At 50.6% G+C, this 22,689-nt stretch overlaps 2 pseudogenes; one reads left to right on the top strand and one right to left on the bottom strand.

Moving 5' to 3' along the window:
• Positions 1-4,039: 4,039 nt before the first annotated feature.
• LOC142454635 (eukaryotic translation initiation factor 4 gamma 1-like) lies at positions 4,040-5,154 on the top strand (annotated as a pseudogene).
• Positions 5,155-9,686: 4,532 nt separating this feature from the next.
• LOC142454634 (ubiquinol-cytochrome c reductase complex assembly factor 2 pseudogene) lies at positions 9,687-20,962 on the bottom strand (annotated as a pseudogene).
• Between the last annotated feature and the right edge of the window lie 1,727 nt (positions 20,963-22,689).

The raw sequence follows: 22,689 nt of genomic DNA, 5'->3' as shown, positions 1-22,689 counted from the left end.
TTCAAGACCTGCTTCCCCACGCTGCTGGTGTATATATATCACTTGAGCTTGAGACTGGTGGATCCTGTCTTCTTGCATTGCTTGAGTTCCATATCCCATTGAGGCTTGCTTCCCTAAGCTCCTGAGCTGCTGACTGTTGGTGATCCGCCATGCTGGTTGCTGCCTGTGGGCAGACTCTGCCTGCATTCCCTGAGGGAAGACTCAGCTATCTGTTTCCTTGACCTTGACCCCACAGCCTTTGCAATCAGTGGAAGGACTTCCAGTATATTAACTGTTCCCTGGAAGTGAGTTGAACTGAGTCCTCTCTACTGCTGTGTGGACAAATTAGCTGTTATAGTCCTTCATGCTGTATAAATCTATCTATCTATATTCTTAAGTGTCCTAGTTTTGTTTCTGTAGAGAACCCTGCCTAACAGAGCAATGTAGCTGAGAAGAAGTACAAAGAACCGAATGAAAGGCGAATATGATAGTGGGGCAGGAGGAAAGTAAAAGGAATAGAGGAAAGAATTAGGGGGCAGAAGTCACTTATAGAGGTATAAACATAGGCATGTATATATGTAAATATATTAATATATAATGATAGGGATATAGGTCTATCTACATATATTTATATTTAAGTATTAAGGTAGCAGACAGACATTGAGCCTCCACTCAAGCCCTCCCTCAACAAAAGAAAACACTTTGTTCTAACAATTGGCATTCTGAGATGTTCACCTTCCTGGCATGATCGCTGAAGACAAAGCGGGTGCATAAGCAAATGTGGTGATGAAAACTGTTGGTGCCCGGCTATCAAAAGATTCAGCGTTGGGGATCCTAAAGGCTTGAAGTTAAACAAGCAGCAGCAACAGAGACCAAGTGTTTTAAGAAATGGGAAATGCAGCTGCCAGACTCTGCAAACCTGGGCCTGGAAACTGGTACTGGTCACGCTCAGGGTCATCAGTGCGTCGATGCAAAACCCAAACCCACCCCAACCCAAAGGGAGGGGCCATGTGCCCTCCTCTCTTGCCCTGCCCTTCCTCATCCTCCCTGACCATGGTGCTGCCAAGGCTCCTGTGGTTGTGTCTGTGCCCTCGGGTCCTCACAGGTGCCCTCACCATCTTCAGTCTGCGACCCCCACCCCCTACCCGACGAGTCCCCGAGGCAGCAGCTTCTGACCCAGGAGCAAGGTAGCAAGGTACAGGGTAGCAAGGTCCCATGCAGTTGGTGAAAGGATGCTTCTCACAAGGACAAGGTGCTGGGGCGCCCGGCTATCAGTGTCAGCTGCAAGTCCTTCTTCTTAGAGCTGGGGTGTGGCCTGGGAGCCCACAGGAACTCCTGCCTAGTGTCCTCATTCCTCTTCCTGGCCCCACCAGGTGCCTGGAGCACAGCGCTGCCAGCAAAGCCCCACCCATACCCACTGAGAGGCCGGAGTCTGTGACACACAGCCAGGAAAGTTGTGCCCATCCTCCTGGGTGCTTCTCGTATGGGCAGGGAGGAAACCAGGCCAGGTCCCCGCCACTCCCCGCCATGGCCAAAGGAGAAAGGTGACAGGCCAGATGTGACTGTGTGACCTCGCCCCCTAGCGCCAGGCCTTCATGTAAACATGGCCCCAATGGGAGAGGAGCAACCTCTTCACCACGGCCAAGTTGGACACGTCACCCCCAGAACTTTGAACTTCTCATGCTTTGAGTTTGAATGAGACCAATTCCCCCCTGAACCCCGCGCCAGACCCCTCTCTCCCCTACCCAATTTCCTGCGTCCCAACCTGGATGCAGGGTGTGGCTTTGGTCTCTGCAGGGCCCTGATTTCTATCCTCCACCACCGGACACACTGGCTTTCCAGTCTACAGACCCCGAGGTGAGGATTAGATGATCAAAGCAACGCAGCTCGAGGGCCACGTGCTGGGGCCACAGGGAGGATGGTACGGTCCTGCCAACCAAGACCAGCACCTCAGAACGGGCCTGCGGCTGCCCTCACCAGCAACTCCCTGCATCAAGACTGATGCCTTCCCTGTGGTCAGAGAGTCTCCTGAGACCTGTCGGGATGGGCAGTGTCCCCCGCCCAAACTCTGTGCCGGCCTTTACCCCCTCTCTGCTCAGGATCAAGAATTGCCAGCAGGTGGTGGCTCTGTTCTCCATCCCAGGTGGCCTAGGGCTGGAGAAACCATCTTGGCTCACAGACCCCGCCTCCCCCAACCCAAGAGGGTCCACGGGACCCTGCCTGACATCCAAGCACAACTGCTGTGTCTTCCAAATCCCTGTGAGATCCACCAGCTTCAAGAAACGGAGAAAACAATGATCAAGACACCTTGGGAGTGAAAGCAAATTCTAGAAAGCAAGACTGTCAAAAGTAACCTTTATATCGCAAGTGAAAACCTTTGGTCTGTCCCTGGGAGAACTCTGCAGAGCACCCCGTGTGCTCTGGGAAGGGGCGGGGGTGGGGTGCAGGCACACTGGCCCTGGTGGTTCAAAGGGGTGACCAGGCAGATAGTCTCGGGGTTCAAAAGGAGAACCTGTTATTCCCAGTCAGGACACTTTTCAGCTTGCAGCTGAAGGCCCAGGGGGCAGGTGGGCTGGGGCCACAGCTGGAGGCCGGAGGCACAGAGCTTGGGGCCAGGGGGCCCAGGGTGAGCAGGGACCCTCCTACTGGGGAGACAGCAACCGGGGATCTCCGGGCTACAGTGTTAGCCAGGCCTGGGGCCAGCGGAGGTGGAGATGGCAGGGAGCCTCTGGGGCCAGCGTCTTTGGATGGAGCCCAGGGAGGGGGCTGAGGAACGGACATCAGTCCAGGTGTGTCGAATGGGCCCTGGACGCTTCGAGATGCCCCCTGCGCGCTCCCACACCGAGGTCTAGGGGTGTCCGGTGGCTCCACAGCACATGCTGGAGAAGCTGAGGGTTCTTCTGTATTCTCTGGGGGGTAGGTGACTTCTCCAGTGATCTCGTTCACCCAGTAAAAGGAATCCAGAAGCCGCTTCCCCGGGCCCGACTGACCGCTCGACATTCTGAAGGGAGGACATTGAGGCCGCTCAGGAGCCCCGCTGGGCTGGCTGCCTGCCCCTCCGGCTCCTGCCAGCACAGACACCCCCCACCCCATCCCAGATACCCTCCCACCATCAGAGCCGGGTCATCTGGAGGGTTCAGATGAATTCTGGTATCTTTTTAAAAACATTATCTTCTCAGAACCTGCTTTCACCCTGAGCAGCTGCACAAAGGAGAGCAGTTTACATCCTGACGTCGTAGAGATAAAAGTGTGTGTGTGTGACATTTCCACAGAATATTATCATGTGCAATGCTCCTGATGATTTCTATTCCTTTTAAACCCATGCCATTCTATCCTATGCCTTAAGAAAATACTGGCGCGGGGAGGGGGAGGGAAATGCAGGAGCAGACAATGAATGCAGGAAGGGCAAGGGAACCCGAGAATGGATTGTGATAATAGATATAAAACTCTTTTAAAGGGACGTAACAGAGGAAGTCTAGGTTTAGAGCTAGAACACCACTTCAAGAAAAAAATGGCATCCAGAGGTGGCCAATGGCTGCCATGGGTGAAGGAGGGAGAGTTTTGGCTTAAGGGACATCCAATTTGTGATAATGGTGCCAGGATCATTTGTAATAGGGTATCGGTAATGGCTGCATGACAGAGCATAATCAATGGCACTAAAATACACACGGAGAAGGTGTCGAGTCAGAGAATGTTTTGCTGTGTCAATCATGGCACACAGTTAAAACAAACGGCACTGAATCCTGAGTAGAGCAAAGAGGAAATGGTGCTGCTGTTGAGTCGTGTGGGCTGTGGAAGAAGTGCCAACAAAATCGTGCTAAATGAAAAATGGAACAGTGATTTAAAAAGAAAGAAAATAGTGGTCATCACACACTGAATGAATGCTTCCAAGAAAGCAACAATGATTTGTGAGCTGTAGCTTGTATAACTGTGTCTCAGATTAATGGACACGTGGAAAATGCTGAGTCTTACACACACACAACAATCTTACGCTCTCACATTTTAGAAGGCTGTCTGACCACGTGTGGTCATCAGAATTACTCCCTAAAAATGACCTTGGCCCATCCTCGAGGAGTACCCCCATCTCAGTGACATGAAGGAGGCCGTACAGTGTGCAGGAGCTGGCCCCTCCCTGCTCATGGCGTCGACTCTATGCTGGAGCGCAGCGCTGGAGCCAGAGGGCACATGGGCCAGCTGCTGCACCAGCTGCTCTGTGCTGGGCACCTCTCCCCTGCTCAGTACTACCAAGGGCTCTCGGAGACCTTGGAAGTAGCGGAGGACATGGAGATCGCCACCCCCACGTGTGGCTCTACCTGTTCTGCAGGAAGGCGGGGTGCCCATGGGGGAGCTGTTCAGGGAGCTCACAAAGCCGCTGAGGCCCCTAGGCAAAGCTGCCTCTCTGATGGTGGAGATCCTGGGGCTTCTGTGCAAAAGCAGGGGTCCCCAAAAGGTGGGGGCGCTGTGGCAAGAGGCTGGGCTCAGCTGGAAGGAATTTCTCCCTGAAGGCCAGGATGTCGGGGCGTTCGCCGTGGAACAGAAGGTGAAGTACATGGTGGGAGAAGAGGCTGAGGCCCCTGGCCAGAAGGCCCTGCCCTCTGAGGAGCTGACCAGGCAGCTGGAGAAGCTGCTGAAGAAAGGCAGCAGTAATGAGCGGGTGTGTGACTGGATAGAAGCCAATCTGAGTGAGCAGCAGGCAGCATCCAACATGCATGTTTGAGCCCTCATGACAAGTGTCTGCAATTATCTTCGAGACCCCCTGAGCGGATGCTTCGGTGCTGAAAGCCGGACGAAACCGCTCCAGAAATACTTGTGTGACCAGCAGAAGGAGCTGCAGGCGCTCTATGCCCTCCAGCCTTTCTAGTGGCCTTAGGACAGCCTGCCAACTTGCTTCGGATGTTCTTTGACACGCTCTAGGACAAGAGGACGTGGTGAGGGAGGACGCTTTCTATAGCCTGGAGAGCAGCAAGGACCCTGCTGAGCAGCAGGACAAGGGCGTGGCCCTTACCTGTCACAGCCTTCTTCAAGTGGCTCCGTGAGGGTGAGGAGGAGGGATGGCCCCCACTGAGGGCGGGTGGGGCTGGGGACATGGAGCCCCATGGACACAAGGATGGCCCAGCCAGCTACCCAGACTGCATGGGGGGTGGCAGTGGTGGTGGCGGCAGTGGGCGCCTGTAGTGCGGTGTGTCTGAGCTAATAAAGTGGCTGAAGAGGCAGGATGGCTTGGGGGCTGCCTGTGGGCCCCCCTCTAGGACGCTGCCCGATGCCCTTTCCTCCCCCTGGGGCCCAGATATATATATAAAGTCTTGCAATTTAGTGTGTCTTGGGGGGAGGGGCACCACCGCCTGCCCCCGGGGTCCCTTTTAATTTTCAGAAAATCACTCTTGGGATGGCCGTCCTCGCTGCTGGGGGCGTATGCCCCAGCCCCCACACCACCCCTGCCGCTGCCTGGGCAGGGGTGAGGGGGGCACAGTGCCTGTAATTTTTTAAATATGAATTCAATTGAACAAAATGGCCTTGGTGATTAAGATGGGGACGTCAAACCGTGGAGATGTGGCAATCACTTGAACCCCTTACAGGCAGAGAGCAAATCTGTGCCCGGGTCGCAGAGATTTGACAGCAGAGAATACGAGGTTCTCAGCTCATGAGAAGGACTTGACCCACCCCTGCAGGCCAAGCAGAAACAAAGCGGAGTCTCCCTCTGAGCCTGGAGAACTCTGGATGGCCAGAGCCCTGACTCTGAATGGGAGGACTCCCTCCACAGGGCACCAGGCCAACCTTCTGACCCCCAGGACTGCATGCACGAGTATTGGTTCAATGCCCACGTCTGCGGTGATTTGGGAGAGCAGAAACAGGGCACGGATTCACCCTTGGAACGCATGCTCAGGACCCTATCATGGAGGGGCCCCAGACCCAAGCTCCCTCTGCTTCAGGGTAAGCCTACCCTCTACATAGGAAGCTCGGGGACACCAAGTATTAGCAAGTTTGGGGGATACGTCTGACGACTGTCTTTCTGCCAAGCTCTCTCATGGCTTCGCTTTCATTGAAACAGACATGGCAACAGGAGAGTCTCTGGGAAATCTGGAGTATCCCCCTGCTCGCCCCCCCAAGTCAGCTGGGTCAATCAGCATCCCCCTGACACCTGCAGCTTCTGTGACACCCTGGCCAGGACTCGGCCCCAGTGCCGCCGTCTGAGTGACCCACAGGGTCATGGTGAATGAAGTCCGTACTTCTGTGGGGATTTCCAGAAGTGGGTGGCTGGACACAGGCAGGGCCAAGAGAGGGGCCTGGCAGGTGGAGGTGGGATGCGGAGTGGAGCACGTCTTCGGTGGCCAGGGGCTGCGGGGATGGACGCCATGAAGACATGGAAGCTCACCTGTTTGAAGGTCCTGAGGTGGAAGAGGCTGTGGGGGCGGCCAGGAGTCAAAGAGGAAGGAGGGTCCTGAGGAGGCTGGGGTCTCCTAGCAACCTGCTCTTTATTGTGTCAACCCTTTCCCAACCTATCCCAGCTCAGACTCTGCCCTGGGATGTCAGGCTTCCCCACGGCTGGTGCCACGTCTCTCGCCAGCCCGTCCCTCCTCTCTGTCTTTATACCCAGTAGGACAGTGGATCGCAGCCATCCCCATGCCGCGACCCTTTCATACAGTTCCTCTTGTGGTGGTGACCCCCCCCCCACAACCATAAAATGATTTTCCTTGCTACTTCATCATGGTCATTTTGCTACTGTGATGAATTGGGCAACCCCTGTGAAAGGGTTGTTCAACCCCCCCCCAAAAGGGTCACGACCCTCAGGTTGAGAGAACTGCTGTCCTAGAAGGTAGGTATTCCCAACCTAGAGTTGTCGCTGCCTCTCCTGCAGCTCCAGATCGACCCAGTTTCAGCACATGGCCCCATGCACTGCATTTGATTTTCTAGAACAGGCGGGAAGGGGCAGAGGGGCTCCTCCAGTTGGATTATCTCACTGTCCACAGAGGGGAAGCCAAGGCATCTTGGATTAAGATCTTCTGGTTCCGAGGAACTGGGTCTAGCCTGGGCCTCACGCCCTGGTCACAGCCTTGTCTCCCTGAGCTTGAGGTCCCTGTCCCCGTGTCACCATCTGGAACTTAGGACCCCTGGGCTGGACTTCTCAGACCACAGCCCCTGCCCTGAGGGTACACCACTTGGGGTCAGTGATGTCTTTGACTAAAATTCTTTCTTTGGTTGGGGGGTGGGTAAGAGGGGTCACCTTTAGGTGTGGCTGTGCTTTCTGTGCATGTTGGGTGGGCCCCGTCTGGCTAGGACTCACCTGTTGGGATGGGATACTTTCCCTGGAGGAAAGGGCTCAAAAGAGACTGGTAATCAGGAAGGAAACACAAAGTGTCAACAGTCACGGGGCTGCATGGAACTGCCTCTGTGTGTTTCTGAGACTGAACTCTTTACGGGAGCAGCTGGCGGGTTCGAACTGCCTACGTCGAAGTTCTTGGCCCTATACGTAACTCATTAGGCCACCAAAACTCCTTCTGACTTGTAAATCTTACCAAACTCCCTGCTATGGAGTCGATGGAGACTCGGAGCAACCCTACAGGACAGAGCAGGACTCCCAGGTCTGACCCGTACAGTACAGATTCATGGTGGGTGGGGACCGCTTTTGCTCTGGCCCCTTGTCAGTGCTGACTGGTCTGATGGCGCTCAGGAACACCTGGGGACCCCACAGCAGTTCTGGCTCCTGTCTGTCTCCACCATCAATGTTCAGTCTGGTGCAAATCTTGGCAATGGCACCATTTCACCAAAAGCAATGTGGAATCATAGTGACTTCGTTTAGAGAACTTCGCCAGGGACAAATTGTGTTCAACTGAGAGCTGAAACAAAGCATCCTACGGCTCTCCTTTCTCGGAGAGAAGCAAACAACGTCAGCGGGCAGTTCACTCTCTGGCACGAAGGTCAACATTTGGCTCAGCATTTCAGAGAGACTTGACATGCCAAGATGAAAGAACTCGCTTGAGAAAGTTGCCTGTCTTCTTTACCTACAAGACCAATTTGCACCACGGCCGGGCTCATGTCCCTTATGGATGCGCTGCTGGGTGGGCAATGTACTGACGTCAACATTTTCACAGATGGATACAGTCTCCAGGGACCCAAATTCTGCCAAAGCCAGCCAGATGACATGCTTCTGAATGATATGGAAACACTCACTCGCTTCTTCTAAGCTTCCTTTTCTCTTCTGCAGCCAGACATGACTAGCTATTTCCTGGGCCACCCATGCCTTCCTCTGCCAGTCCCTCCAGAACTTGATTGACTGATCAACAAAACCACACACGGAGCATATGCAGCGCAGATGAACAGTCAAAACCGTGTTAAACAGGTGACTCACAACGGGCAGGGGAAGTTGGGGAAAGGAGGGAGGCAGGGGGAACCGATCGTGATGATGGCCACATCATCACACACACCCCCTCCAGGGGGACAAACAACAGAAACTGTGGGGGAAGGGAGACACGGTCAGTATAAGATATGAACACAATAATCATTTAACATTTATCAAGGAGTCATGAGGGTGGAGGTGGGGAGAGGGGGAAAAAGAGCTGATACCAAGGGCTCAATAGAAAGTGTCTAGAAAATAATGATGGCAAGGTGTACTTGTGTGCTTGATACAATGGATGTATGGATTGTTATAAGAGCTGTAAGAGTCCCCAATAAAATGATCTTTAAATTTTAAAAAAAGGTGAATCACTACATTTTTGTGGACACTAGCAATTGTGTTTCTTTTTTTTTTAAGTCATTTTATTGAGGGCTCATACAGCTCTTATCACAATCCATACATATATCCATTGTGTCAAGCACATTTGTACATTTGTTGCCATCATCATTCTCAAAAAATTTTCTTTCTACCTGAGCCCTTGCTATCAGCTCATTTTCCCCTTCCATCCCCCTCTCTCCTTGCCTCAGGAACCCTTGATAATTTATAAATTGTTATTATTTTTCCATGTCTTATACTGCCCAATGCCCCCCTTTACCCACTTTTCTGTTGTCTGTCCCCCAGGGAGGGAGTTATATGTAGATCATTGTGATCAATTCCCCTTTCCTCCCCCCTTATCTTCCCCTTACCCTCTTGGTATCACTACTCTCATTATTGGTCCTGAGGGTTTTATCTGTCCTAGATTCCCTGTGTTTCCAGCTCTTATCTGTACCCATGTACATCCTCTGGTCTAGCTGCATTTTTAAGGTAAAATTTGGGTCATGATAGTGGGTGGGAGGAAGCATTAAAGAACTAGAGGAAAGTTGTATGTTTCCTCGATGCTATACTGCACCTTGACTGGCTCATCTCTTCCTTGTGACCCCTCTGTAAGGGGATGTCCCATTGTCTACAGATGGGCTTTGGGTCTCCACTCTGCACCCCCCCTCATTCACATCGATATGATTTTGTGTTCTGGGTTTTAGATGCCTGATACCTGATCATCAACACCTCATGATCTCACAGGCTGGTGTGCTTCTTCCATATGGACTTCAATGCTTCTCAGCTAGATGGGCGCTTGTTTATCTTCAAGCCTTTAAGACCCACTATTGTGTTTCTATAAACTCAAACTCACTGTCAGTGAGTTGATGCTGACTCGTCACGACATTACAAAATGGGATAGATCTGCCCCTGTGAGTTTCCAAGACTGTAACTCTTTTTTTGCGGGGGGGGGGGGGGGAGGCAGGGAAGTTTTATTTATGACAGGTACGAGACCCCATACTTAAGGCCGTGGGTGAGACAAGGACGTCGCCCAGGCCTTGTGCTTCTCCTCGGGACTCCTGGGGGCAAACTTCTGCAGTGTCTTCCACATGCCTCTATTCATTTCTTTCCGTTCTTCCAAGGTGTCTGTGGACAGGACGAGCTTGTACTCTTCCAAGGACAGGCCACTGAAGTTTGTGTCTCTGGGGCGAGGGTACTTGTGTTTGTAATAGTTTGAATGGAGCCGTGCTAAGCTCTCGTACATCTGATCACAGGCTTCAGGCTCTGCAATCTGCGTGTTCTCTCCCTCCCGAAAGGCCTGGGCTACCCGCTGCCGCAGGTAAGCGCCCAAGTCCCGGCCCTGTTTGGTCTGGTCCACGGGCCATTCCTCACAGAGCCTAAGGAAATGTCGGTAGCCGACTGTAACTCTTTTGGGGAGTAGAGAGCCCCATCCTGCTCCTGCTGAGACCTTTTGATTGGCAGCCCAATGAATAACCACCACACCACCGGAGCTCCCACATATACATCTCATAGTCATTGTAACTTGCTATGGGGTAATAAGAAATGGCATCAATGAAGAAAAACACAACAAAAAAAGCTTGGGCATGATTCAGAATCTTTATTATTTTGTAAAAAAGTTAGTACAAAAAGCTGCCTTAAGACCAAGGTTAAATTGCCTCATGATTCAAATTTCCTAAATTTACCACATCAGTTTTCTGAGTCAAGTTTTCACTACCCAATCCTGTGCCATCCTCAGTGTTGTGCCCGGTTTTTGAGACAGTCAAAGCCACGCCGAATACATCAAAGAAGCTTTATCCAGAACAGGTGTCAGGAGTCAGCTAATGCTCAAGTCTCGGGGTCCCGAGCACAACATAACACCCAGTTTACAAAGCTTACCAACCACAAGCAGGGAGTAATGCTCAGTCACTGACACACTCAACTCTGATGCAATTGAAAGGAAATCTCCTCGGGGTGTCGCCTGCTTCTAATATAAGTGGATTCTGTGGGAAATCATGCTTTTGCTTTTTGCTGGGTGCGTATGTTGTGTGTGGCTCGCTGGCTTTCAGTTCTTTGGGACTTAGCCAACAACCTGGTCTGTTCCTGCAGATCCCGGGAGTCTTCCGCGGTCTGCCATCAGACCTGCCCAACTTGGATTCATTTGCTTCTGCAGCTACAAGCCTGTCAAGGACCAGCTGCCAGGATGATAGAGACACTGGTGGTCTTGTCCAGAAGTCAGGGACAAGGCCCAAGGCTTTGTGTGACCCTGCACAATAGGCATTGTCTATATGACTGTGCCAGGTGCATAATCCTCTGTCAGCTTGAGGGAAGGGGTGGAGTCTAGCCTATCAATCAAACCATAGCCAATGAGGCCTCTGTGTGGGCATGGCATTCTCCTGAGGATTCTGGGAACTCCTATCTTCCTCCCTGGAGGTGGGACACATACTCTCTCTGCTTGACATTCCTGTTGACAAGCCACATGGAGCTACCCTGATGAAGCCAGAGCCCTGGAGCTGGAGGAGCCACATGGAAACCCACGCCAACACTGAGATGCTTCACTGCCCCTGGATCTATAAGACTTTCCACTCATTGGCCTGTGGTCTTCCTGCATTCACCATCATTGCATGGCTGCCTGAGTCTGAAGAGGAATTTATGGATTAGTATCGAAATATGGGATAATATCGGACTTATGGACTTGATCTGAACTGGACTGGGATGTTTTCTTTTTTTTTTTTTTTCCAATAGGTGAACAACTCTCACGGACTTAGTGCACCCAGTGGTGTCACCTGGAAAAGTTTTCTCTGGTCACAGTGAATTTTTTTTTGTAAAAGGAGCTTTGTTCAAACTTCATTTTTCCTGCTCAGGGAACACTGGCACTGAAACTGTTGTGATGTTGAATACAGCTGACCTGTTTTCTTAATGTACAATTGCTCTTTGATGTAAAATTCTCTCTTACACACATGAGTGTCTATGAATTTGTTTCTCTAGTCGACCCGGACGAACACAATGACAAGTAAAACAAACCAGCTCAGGGAAGGTACTGGTTCAGATTCAATGTACCGTGAAGTCCTAGGAGCAAGGTACAAAGTAAAGTTCTGCCTGCCACGCTCCTCCCACTGATTGAACATAAGCTTTACAATACAGTTGTTCAAGGCTGATGTCTGATCAGACCTTCAGTACCATCTGGTCTCTGTTTCTCTTTCTTGCCTCCCAACCCCTACTTTCAGGCTCTCTCTTGGCACAATCAATTCACCTCTGCAGCCACTAACTCATGGCGTTCCTGTAGATCTGGGGTTCATCGGGCCCTCGGCTACTCAAATCAGGAGGCACCTTCAGCCCAACAGCTGCCTCACAGACTTGGAATCTGCCTGGACTTGGACTTGCCTGGGTCTACCTCTTGATCTAACATTCTCTTTGTGTAGGCATAGGTAAACATCACTGGTTTTGCTTCTCTAGGGAGCCAGCCTAAGACCTCCTGATGTGACTCAACACAATGACATGTCCTTCTCCAAGGACGGCCCCCGCCTGATAGCAGGTCTAAAGCACATGAAATTAAGTCTTGCCAGTCTGGCCATTCTGGCTCTACTTCCAAGCAGATTCATTCATGCTTCTAGAACTCATGATATGCACAATGTTCTTCACCATACCATTGATCAAAGTCATTAATTTTGCTCATGAAGCAATTGAAAATAGCGTGGTTTGGGTCAGGCATGTCTTACTCTTCAAAATGAAATCTTGGTTTTTTCTCACCCTTTAAAGACATATTCTATAGCATATTTTCTTAGAGTGATACATTATTTGATTTCTGGACTGCTGATTTCATGGGCATTCTTTGTGGAATCAAGTAAAAAGAAATCCTTGAGACTTCACTCTTTTCTCCATCTCCCACATTGTTGCTTGAGTCCAATGGCTTTCCTTCTGTTGAAGTGTAATCCGCACTGAAGGCTGTAATCTTTGATCTCCATCAGGAAATGCTTTAAGTCCTCTTGACTTCCTGCTCTATCTGCATCTCACAGTGTGCTAATGAGTCTTCCACCAACCCTGGTTCCACATCCGTGCATCCAGCCCCCTCCCCCCCCTTCACTTCTCACCTTGTTTACTCTGGGTACAGGTGGAATAAGGACCGTGAAGGGATACAGTCTCCAGACACGCTTGTCCTTGTTTTAAGACACTCAGTATGCCCTGTTCTGTTTGAACAATTGCTTCTTTATCCGTGAGCACATGCAATTCCCATTCTTGTAGGCTCCCTACATGCGGGAGTGGGCCGGGGAGCTGTTTGTTCCCTCAGGCAAATAAGGACAGGACCAACATACTTCATGGCCTGCGGTCGTGGAAGAATCGCAACAGCCCATGAGGGAGCTGTTGGAAGCAGCTGCTGCTATGTCTGTCTGCCTGGGAGAAACGGACACTTGCCTCCCACTCGCTGCCAAGAAAGGCTGCAGAGAGCAGCCACCTGCATTTTTATCAGTTATATCACATTCCCCAGCCCCATCCTCCCCTCTGTCTTTGAACAGCCTGAACTAATGAGCTAATTTCTTTGTAAGCCTGAAGAATTACAAACTGAGTATTGATACCAGGAGGGCAAGAGTAAGGTGCAGGGAGAAAGGGAGAAGGAATTACGATGATCGACATATAACCCCTCACCGGGGGACAGACAACGGAAAAGTGGGTGAAGGGAGACAGCGGTCAGTGTAAGACATGAAAATATTTGTTTTTATAAATTATCAAGGGTTCATTAGGGAGGGAGGATGGAGGAGGAGGGAAAATGAGTTGATACCAAGGGCTCGTGGTTGACACAATGGATGTGTGTATGGATTGTGATAAGAGTTGTAAGAGTCCCCAATAAAATTAGAAAAGAAAGATTTTAAAAAGAGTTGTGAACTGCCTGTGTGTAAAACTGTCGCATGTTGCAAGGTGCACGCAGGGAAAGCATTTGAGCGCGCCCCTAGTTCAGCTCTGGGCCCTGGAGTATCTTAGTGCAGGGACCCCCAGCCCCCACCCCAACTGCATCTGTCCTTTTCCTTATCTGTACATGCCATGGCTTGGCAGTCACCCAAGCACAAGTCATCACCCTTCTGGTGTTCTTTGCTTTCAGCCCAGATCCATCGGCACCAGCAGAGGTACCCCTCCTTCCACATCATCTAGCTCTCGGAGTTACGGCAGCTCCTCTGAAGTGCTGCTTCAATATCTTGTGAATTGTTGTTTTTCACTTAATTTCCACGTTCTGTCGATCACCTCGCTTTGGTATGGGCACAGATGTGGGTGGCTTCCAACTGGCTGGCCAAGAGGCTGCCTTCCAAATCTCTTGACCTACGCTCCTGAGTGCCTCCGGCATTTCATCTGTGGAAACATCTCGGTTGGGAGCTTGTCAATTCCTGGAGACATGTTTTTCATTAGTGTGTTCATTGCAATCCGGGTATTGAGGAAATAATTTATTTTAGAAGACACAATACCAGACTCTTCCCAAGGAGTTGGAGATTAAAGATGTCCCAAGTGTCCAACATTTCCCAGATGTTACACAACTCCATTTTCCCTTCGCTCCACCCTTGACTATGCGCCTTGATGTTCCTGGGTTCTGTATTTCTCTGCAGCATCTCACAGAAACTCACGAGACTTTGGCACACACAACTGGATGTCCAGCTCACCTCAGAAGAACCGCAGCCACCCAAAAAGGAGTCGGAAACGCCAAGAAGAAAAGGCAAAGGAGGTAAAAATAGACATTGAGGTTACAATGCAAATGAGTCTGAAAAAGAGAGGTGGCATTCAAAGGGGCTGCCAAGAGTGTACACAGGGCATCAGAATGTTGGGGAATGCCCAGTAAGAAGCCCACGTGTTTTCATGGTATAAAGAGACAGTGTCACATCACGGGAAAACTGAGGAACAGGGTTTGGGTCAACCAGGCCGTCAGGATAACAAAGTGGGTGTTTTTTAAAATTGTTTTATTAGGGTCTCATACAACTCTTATCACAATCCATACATCCATCCATTGTGTCAAGCACATTGGTAGATTCATTGCCCTCATCATTCTCAAAACATTTGCTCTCTACCTAAGTCCCTGGCATCAGCTCATTTTCCCCCTCCCTCATGAGCCCTTGATAATTTATAAATGATCATTTTGTCATCTTACACTGTCCGATGTCTCCCTTTACCCACTTTTCTGTTATCCATCCCCCAGGGAGGAGGTCACATGTCCCTGTAATCGGTTCCCCATTTCCAACCTATCCTCCCTCTATGTTCCCAGTATCACCACTCACACGACTGGTCCTGAAGGGATCATCCGCCCTGGATTCCCTGTGTTTTCAGTTCCTATCTGTACCAGTGTACATCCTCTGGTCTAGCCAGACTTGCAAGGTAGAATTGGGATCATGATAGGGTGTGTGGGGGTGGTTTGGGGGGAGGGAGGAAAGCAGATGCAGCCAGAAGGCCGAAGGCCTGCGGTGGAGCTTCCAGAGCAGGCTGAAATCAATGAAAGGATACCTTCAGCCCTGGAGATGACAGATGACAATGAAATCCAGTTTGAGGACATTGGTGATGATGTTGAGGCCGTTGATGTGCTGAACACACACGGTTGACATTCCACTGTATTCGGGATGGGCCTGCCATTTGGATCGGGCTCTGTCCCAAGGTGTTGTAGAAATCCTGAGTCTGGCTTAGGCCACGATGTGAGAACATGAGCAGGCGCTTGAAGAGGTGGAGAAAACCAAGCTGGAAGGCGGCTGACCCAGGCCTTTTATGCCTTTCGATTTCCAGTTTGTAAGGGAAGTGGGGGGGGGGTTGTCCTACAAATGGTATTTTGCAGAAACAGGAGTTTGGTCAGAGCCAGCTAATAGCATTCCGGAAGTGCTTTGGTGGGATGTTCCTGGGTCGTGGTGGGGGGTCTGCCTGAGTTGGGGCTATTCTGGCGAAAGTGTCATTGTTTTCCCACTTCAACTGTAGATGATTAAAGTCTCACCAGCATGGATGCTATTTATTGAAGCAGCTTCATTTGTTTTTAAGGTATTGGTGTTTCTGTTAAAACTGAGAATGTTGAAGTATCCTAAGTAAAATGCTAGGCGCACTTTGTTCTTTTTGACGTAATAGTTGATGGATGAAAGAAAAAAGCAAAACAAAAAGGCAATACTGCCATTCTCAGTTTGACTTCAGTTCCAGGAACTAGAGATTCAGATGCGTCTGTTGTCCTCTACTCATTAAGGGGCTGACCGGTGTGTTGACGTACCAGGTCTTCCTGTCTGCTCCATATACCTGCGTGTACCTTTGAAGAAAGGCAGAAGCCTGCATCTTAGGTAGGTCTGTTTTTTCCTATAACATAGCATATGGCTGCTGTTATACTAATTTTGATACCAGGCAGTTGTTTGTGACCTTGTGTTGTCGTCACCTGAGGACATAACAATGAAAAACCATTTCCAAAATGCACTTTTCAGAACTTCAGTTTTAATGGCAATTTTGAATTTCTAAAGTTCGTAGCTGGGGGAGAAAGGGGATCAAGGGGCGCTGATACCAAAGAGTCCAAGAAGAAAATGTTTTGAAACTGATGGTGGTAGTGACTGTACAATACTGCTTGATGTGACTGAACTATGGAATGTTGTGGTATGTGTAAGAGTACAAGGAGTAAAAAATAATACATACATAAAGCTAGTAGCTGCAGAAATCCAAAGCTACATGGCACCAAGCTATCTTAACATTTGGAAACACTGATGTAATTGTGACATTTTAAAAAGTCGTGTGCATAGGAAATTTCCCAAACAGGTATGTTCTCATGTGATGCAGGTATGTAGAATGTTTTCACAGAACAAAAGCTTACATTAAATGTAGTTTATTTTCCAAAGCTATGCATCACGAGCTACAATTTGGAGTATTTCATGGACAATGAAGTTGCATATAAATTAAAATCTAATTTAGTAACGAGTTATACAAATCACGTCTTTTTCACGCTATCCCTAAACCAGCCGAGGAGCAGGGAGTCATCACGGCTGACTGGAAAAGGAAGAGTCCAATTTCTAAATGGACAAGCGACAGCTGAGAAGTAAAATATCAAGGGGCAGAGTGTACATACATGTACTTTACGTGAAGGATGATGTATTTTATTGTGTGCAGTTCTCGGAGCGTCAATGTTATTGACCCGAAGAAGGTGAGGATGAGGCTGGGCTCGTTAGACCTCACTGGCCACATTCAAATGTATGCAACTTTTGAAGAGATGCATGACGACTTATCTCCAGAGAACTTTTCAATGGTGAGAAACACTCAAAAAGGGAACAAACCTTCCCATGGCTTCAAAATAAAAAATGTATCTTCCCTATTCCTTCTCTGCTACAATTCCCTTTTCCAGGGATAGAAAATCCGAGACCAGAACATGTACTAATAAAGTATTAAATTGAAAATAGGAATTTAAGAATAAGAAAGAAACTCCTGAGACTTTAAGGAGTTGTCTCACACAGAAGCCACATGCGGGGTCCAAAGTTGGAAGCCAAAGACGTCCAAAAGTCAAAGAGGCCTTCTTGCTTCAGCCAGCACTCAGGAAATGGAGGTCACAAAAAAGGGGAGGCTTGGATGGAGGTGTAGTTTTTCCTTTTTAGGAGTCATACCACCAGGAAAACAAAAGATGGTGATTTAAGTCAGACCCGCCAGTAAAGTGGGGTCTTAGGATGCACACACCCTAATCCTGTAACCGAGAACTGCTGCAAACGGGATCATAGCCTGTAACACATGACAAAGTGGTCTGTGGCCAACAGAGTATGACTACAACAGCTGCAGTAAATCGACTTCATCTCAGATGTCTCCCTTCAGTCATGTTGGTTCAGGTTCATATGCAACCTCCTGAAACAGTTCAATATGGACTGTATTTTGGTATACTGATTTTTCGGTATACTGAAAATACACACAAACCCACAACCCCAAACCCACTGCTATTGCGCATACAATTCTGACTCACTGCCTCATGAGGTCTAGCTCACAGTCTCTATAGGACAGAGTAGAATTGCCTGCTGTGGGTTTCTGAGACTCACTCTTAAAGCAGCCTCATCTTTCTCCCAAACAGTGGCTGGCTAGATTTGAACTGCCGACTTTGCAGTTAGTATCCCAATACATAAAACACAGTGCTACCAGAGCTCCTATTCTGACTTAACACAGCTATGCATAGTGTTTCTGAGGTCACAATTCAGGCGCAGGAACCATGTGGGATACAATTTTCCAATCAGCATAGCTTCTCAGCCATGCCACAGGTAGGTCTTTTGGAGATGCTCAGGTTAAGTGTTTCAGAGCGCCTTCGCTTTCCTGGTAAGTGCCCAGAGGGATCCTATTCTACTAGCAAGCATCCTGCTCTGAGGTGCTCAGCTCTCTCTCACTCTGTGGTCAGGAAGCCCACTGAGTTCTGCTCTCCCTGCTGTGACTGTTTCTTTGGTGATGCTTCTGTGGTCAGTCATGGTCTCCAGTGTTACACCTCCCCATCTCCTGGATCTATGAGGATCGCAGTGCAGGGGCCCTGAGTCCTAAGGACATGTTCCACTCCTGCACTTCTTGGTGGTCCCCAGGCCCCCTTTCTGCTCACTCCGCTCTCCTTTCATCTGTTAAGATAAAAGGTGTGATTCAAGCAAGGGTAGGACTTTATTAAGGCAGTGACGCGTGGTGACTTGAGTTATACCTTCATTCAAGGTGGTGACTCAAGATATGTGGTTGCTGCTGTTAGGTACCATCCAGTGAGGTCCAACCCACAGCGGCCTCATGCGTGGCAGCACGAAACACTAGCAAGTCCTGCGTCAACCTCACAACCGTTCCCATGCGTGAACCCATCATTGCAGCCATCGGGGCCTCTTTTTCAATGCCCTTCTGTAAGAAAGCTCTTGAGAGGGAATTGTAACCTTTGGAAAAGAAACCAAACACACTCCACAGCCCACGTACTTCCTCATTCTTGGAAGGCACCCATCCCATGAAATCCCTTCCTCCTTTACTCACAGCCAGTCTGCAGGAGAACCCCCTGCCTATTCCGCTTCTGTGACCTCACTCGTGCAGGGCCCACATCTTCCGGAGCCCTGGTTCCTCAGGGTGGACGGCTAACAAACCTTCCCTCTCAAGTTCTCCCAGTGAGCCACTGCTCATTCCCTAGTCACGACTTTGCTGTTGCATTGTGGTGCGTTGACTGGGAATCTCCACCATGCTGGCCCCTTGAGCCACCGGTTTGGAGAGGAGCGTGGGGCGGTGGCCAGAAACCTGGACTCGAGGAGGGAAAAGGCATTCACGCGGACTCCCCATCCAGCCTGTGAGCCTGCTGGCGGAGCAGCCTCCATCACACCCCACCGGACTCAGTGGAGATCTTGATGAGGCCTGGTTCATCCAGACAATGTAAGACCCTGGGGTTCCGTTCCACCTCAGTCAGGCTGTCCAGTGGGGACAGAAGGATGGACTGATCACCTCTCAGCCAGGATTACTACTGGTTGCAGGAAGGGACATCCCAAATAAAGGAGGAATGTTTAAACTATTAGGGTCTGATGGATGAATAGATGGAGTGTGTGTGTGTGTGTGTGTGTGTGTGTGTGTGTGTGTGTGTGTGTGTAAAACCAACTGCTGCTTGCAGTAGTCTGGTCTGTGCAGCTCCATGGTTAGGAGACCCCAAGCCATGGAGTCTTATTAGACCTTTACCTGCAATACTGCAATTACATCTTACGCTCACCAGGCCTGGGGTTTTTACCAGTGCTCCTTAGGCAGGATAGACCTACAGCTCTTGAGAGGGACACGGTTAGGCAGACGTCTGTGTGGCCTCATTCAGGGACCCCCCCCTTCCCTTGTCTGTCATGCCCCCCATGGTGTAAATGTTCCACAGACACCATGGGTAATTGCTGGTCGCAGCCCACCATGTTGTATAATCGCCGGCCGACCCCATCGCTCCAGCTGCTTTCAGTCTGGCTGTGAGCCTTCCTCGCTCCTTCACTGAATCCAGCCATCTAACTCAAACCTCTGGACAATTCTTGTTCAGAGAAACCCGGCCAACTCCAACTGTGCAACCTGGCAGGACAATGGTATCTGACAGCCCACATTTTATTACCTGCCTTTTAACACCTCTGGCCTCCTCAACTGGAGAAACAGTGCCCCCGCTCTGCAGAGAAACCCCAGGCCATGGTTGAATTAGTTGATTCACTGACCCAGACCCACTGGGATAATTGTTGCAAGCTTCTCATCCCCCCTTTTAGAACATAAGGAAGGAGGCATGTCACCTATGAGGCACAAAGGTACCCATAAGCACTTGTCCCCCCCAGGGTCCCCTCAATCCTACACAGTGGGCAGCCCAAGCATTTCTGGATGCCCAGCCCAACTGGGACTTTCAAACTCTGGAGGGGTAGGCTGCCCTGACCCCCCCGTCGGGTGGTTCTTTCTGCAAGGGCTCTGCCTCACAGGACAAAATCCCACGAAGATGTCTACATGAGCCACAGTTTTGCAGAGCCTGATGAATGCCCAGGAGATGCCTGTGAAGCAGCTCTGTGAGGCATACTGCACCAACACCCAGTAGCCCCGCTCAGCAGGGGCAGCATCACTCTCAAAGGGGCTACTGGGAAAATGTCAGCTCCGGACCTGCCGGCTGGGAGACACGACGTAGTCCACAAGTTCCTCTATGTTCCTGACTGCCTTGTGGCCCTCTTGGGTCCAGGTCTTCTGTCCAAACTGGTAGCGAGCATCACCTTTGTGCCAGAGGGCCCCATTCGGCTCTCCCTGACCAACCCAAAGCACGTGGTCATGGCCCTTACAGTTCCCTGGGGAAAAGTGGAGACCACTCAAGCCACCCTGCCAGTCATGAGAACTCAGATGGGCTCCTCACCATCTTTCCCAGCGTGCCTGGGCCGAGCACTCACCCCCTGGACTTGCAGTCAACCAGGCACCCATTGTCATTGAACCTGTCAGGAGGCCAACCTGTCGGGGCAAGAGTTCTTTATCTCCGGAGCAGCCTATATGGGAATCCAAGAGCAAGCATACTGTTAGACTCCAAGAGACTGACCTCCTAGAATACTCCCCGCCGCCCATGAGGAAGCTGGGGGATACTGCTCATGCAAGCCCTACGGGCCATCAACAGCACGGCAGTCACCCTGCACCCTGTGGTCCTGAACCCATACACAGTGTCGAGCCTTCCACCCAAGGTCACCTGGTTTACCTGTCTGGACCTGAAAGATGCCATCTTCTGCTTAAGACTCGCAACTGTCAGCTTACCCCAGGGGTACAAAATTCCCTCACCTTGTTCGGAAAAGTCTGAAAATCAGACTGAGCCAGCTTCCCCAGAGACCAGCTACACTGCTCGCTCCGCCAGTAGGCGGATGCCATGCTCCTTGAGAGTGAGACCAGAGCACTATTGGATGGGGACACTAGCACCCCTACAGCTCTTGGACAAGGTATAGAAAAAGGCACATACATGCCAGCAATGTGTTCGATACCTGGGGGTTTACCTTGCACAGGGGTGCCGCTCACTGGGACCTCATCACTCCCACCCTCCACCAGGAAGCAGCCATGGGAGTTTCTGGGTGCGGCAGGATTTTTCCCATATTTGAATTATAGGCTTCGCACAAAAGGCAGAGCCTCTGTAGGCCGCCTTGATGGGACCAGACATTCATCACCCCTGTCAAGTGGATGCAGGCTCGAGATCAAGCCTTCACTGACATAAACTGGGCTCTCCCCGAGGCCCCTACCCTAGGTCTGCCAGACATTCAGGTAGACTCCACTGACAGGGCCAAAGCTGAAGGGCAGGTCTGGGTACTAGCTGGTAATAGTCTGCACTTTCTCCAGAAGGTGGGGGCAACATCTACTGGGCAGAGAAGGCCTGAGAGGTGACCCAACATCTCTTCCAAAAAAGAACCCTCGGCATGGAACGCCTGTCTGTAGGAAGTGACGATGGGCTATCATTTGTAGCACAGGCGGTCCAACCGCTCACCACCCTCCTGGGGAGCAAGTGGAACTTACACGCAGCCCACCGCCCTCACAGCTCAGAGCAAGCAGAGCTCATGAACTGGACCCTGAAGGCAACAAGGGGAAAGTTGCATCAGGAAACTGGGCCCAAGTCACCAACGTCCGCCTTTAACCCTTCTCCAGGCTCAGGTCACCCAGGACCCACCCAGCGGATATGCTCCTTTTTGAGATCATGTTTTAAATGATGTTTGGGAGACTCCTACCCCTAGGGACAGTTCAGGTGTGACCCCACTGTCCTTAGGGTGCAAGGTCTCAGTGAAGACCTCCAAGCCCTGGGGGCTGCCCTCAGAAACACCCAACATGCCGTGCTAGAGGTGTCAAGTCCCTCTGGGACACTCAATCCACCCTCTTCAGCCTGGTGATCTGGTGTGGGTCAAAAACCGGAAACAGGAGCCCTTGTGGCCAGCAATGGACCGGGACCCATGCAGTCATACTAGTCACCCCAACTGCTTTTCAAGTTACAGGACACACCCTGCGGATCCCACCCCGAGTAAAGCGTTCACGCCCCAGCCGCCCCTAGGTGGGAAAGGTGACAGCCCTGCCCTCACCACATAATACTGGAAGCTGAGGGTCTGCAGAGACCAGGGCCTCGTGAACTGTCACCTCTGGAGCTTTGTCCCTCTAGGAGCCAAGCTCTCAGTCGGCCCAGCATGAGCTGCAACCGCTCATGAAGAATGGTCCACCTGTCCATGGGCGCTCCTATGGGCCTTTGTCAGTGTTCTTTAGCCCTGTTTTAGCGATTTGAGAGCCTAGCGGCAGCTCGCCGCCTCCACTATCTCTGTGTGCCCACACGCCCTCCATGGGGACTGCGGAGGGTCCTGGGACCCTCACTGGGCAGAGCGCCACATGGCTGGACCTCTGATACTTGGGGTCAGGGAATCAGAAAGCAAACTCCATGTGGTCAGGAACAGCCATCTCCCAACTGCAAAAGCAAAGCAGCCCCTTCCAGACCCGGATACTGGGTTTACTCCCACTGTGTTAGTCTAGGTACTTTATAGTAACAAATCCACGGAAATTCATGTATAAGAGAGTTTTATGTAAAGGTTAAGTGTGTATCAAGAACATATCCCAACCCAGTCCCACAAGTC

This window comes from Tenrec ecaudatus, chromosome 8, assembly GCF_050624435.1.
Source record: "Tenrec ecaudatus isolate mTenEca1 chromosome 8, mTenEca1.hap1, whole genome shotgun sequence".
In the NCBI taxonomy this organism is placed as follows: domain Eukaryota; kingdom Metazoa; phylum Chordata; class Mammalia; order Afrosoricida; family Tenrecidae; genus Tenrec; species Tenrec ecaudatus.
This window is presented reverse-complemented; position numbering and strand designations above follow the sequence as displayed.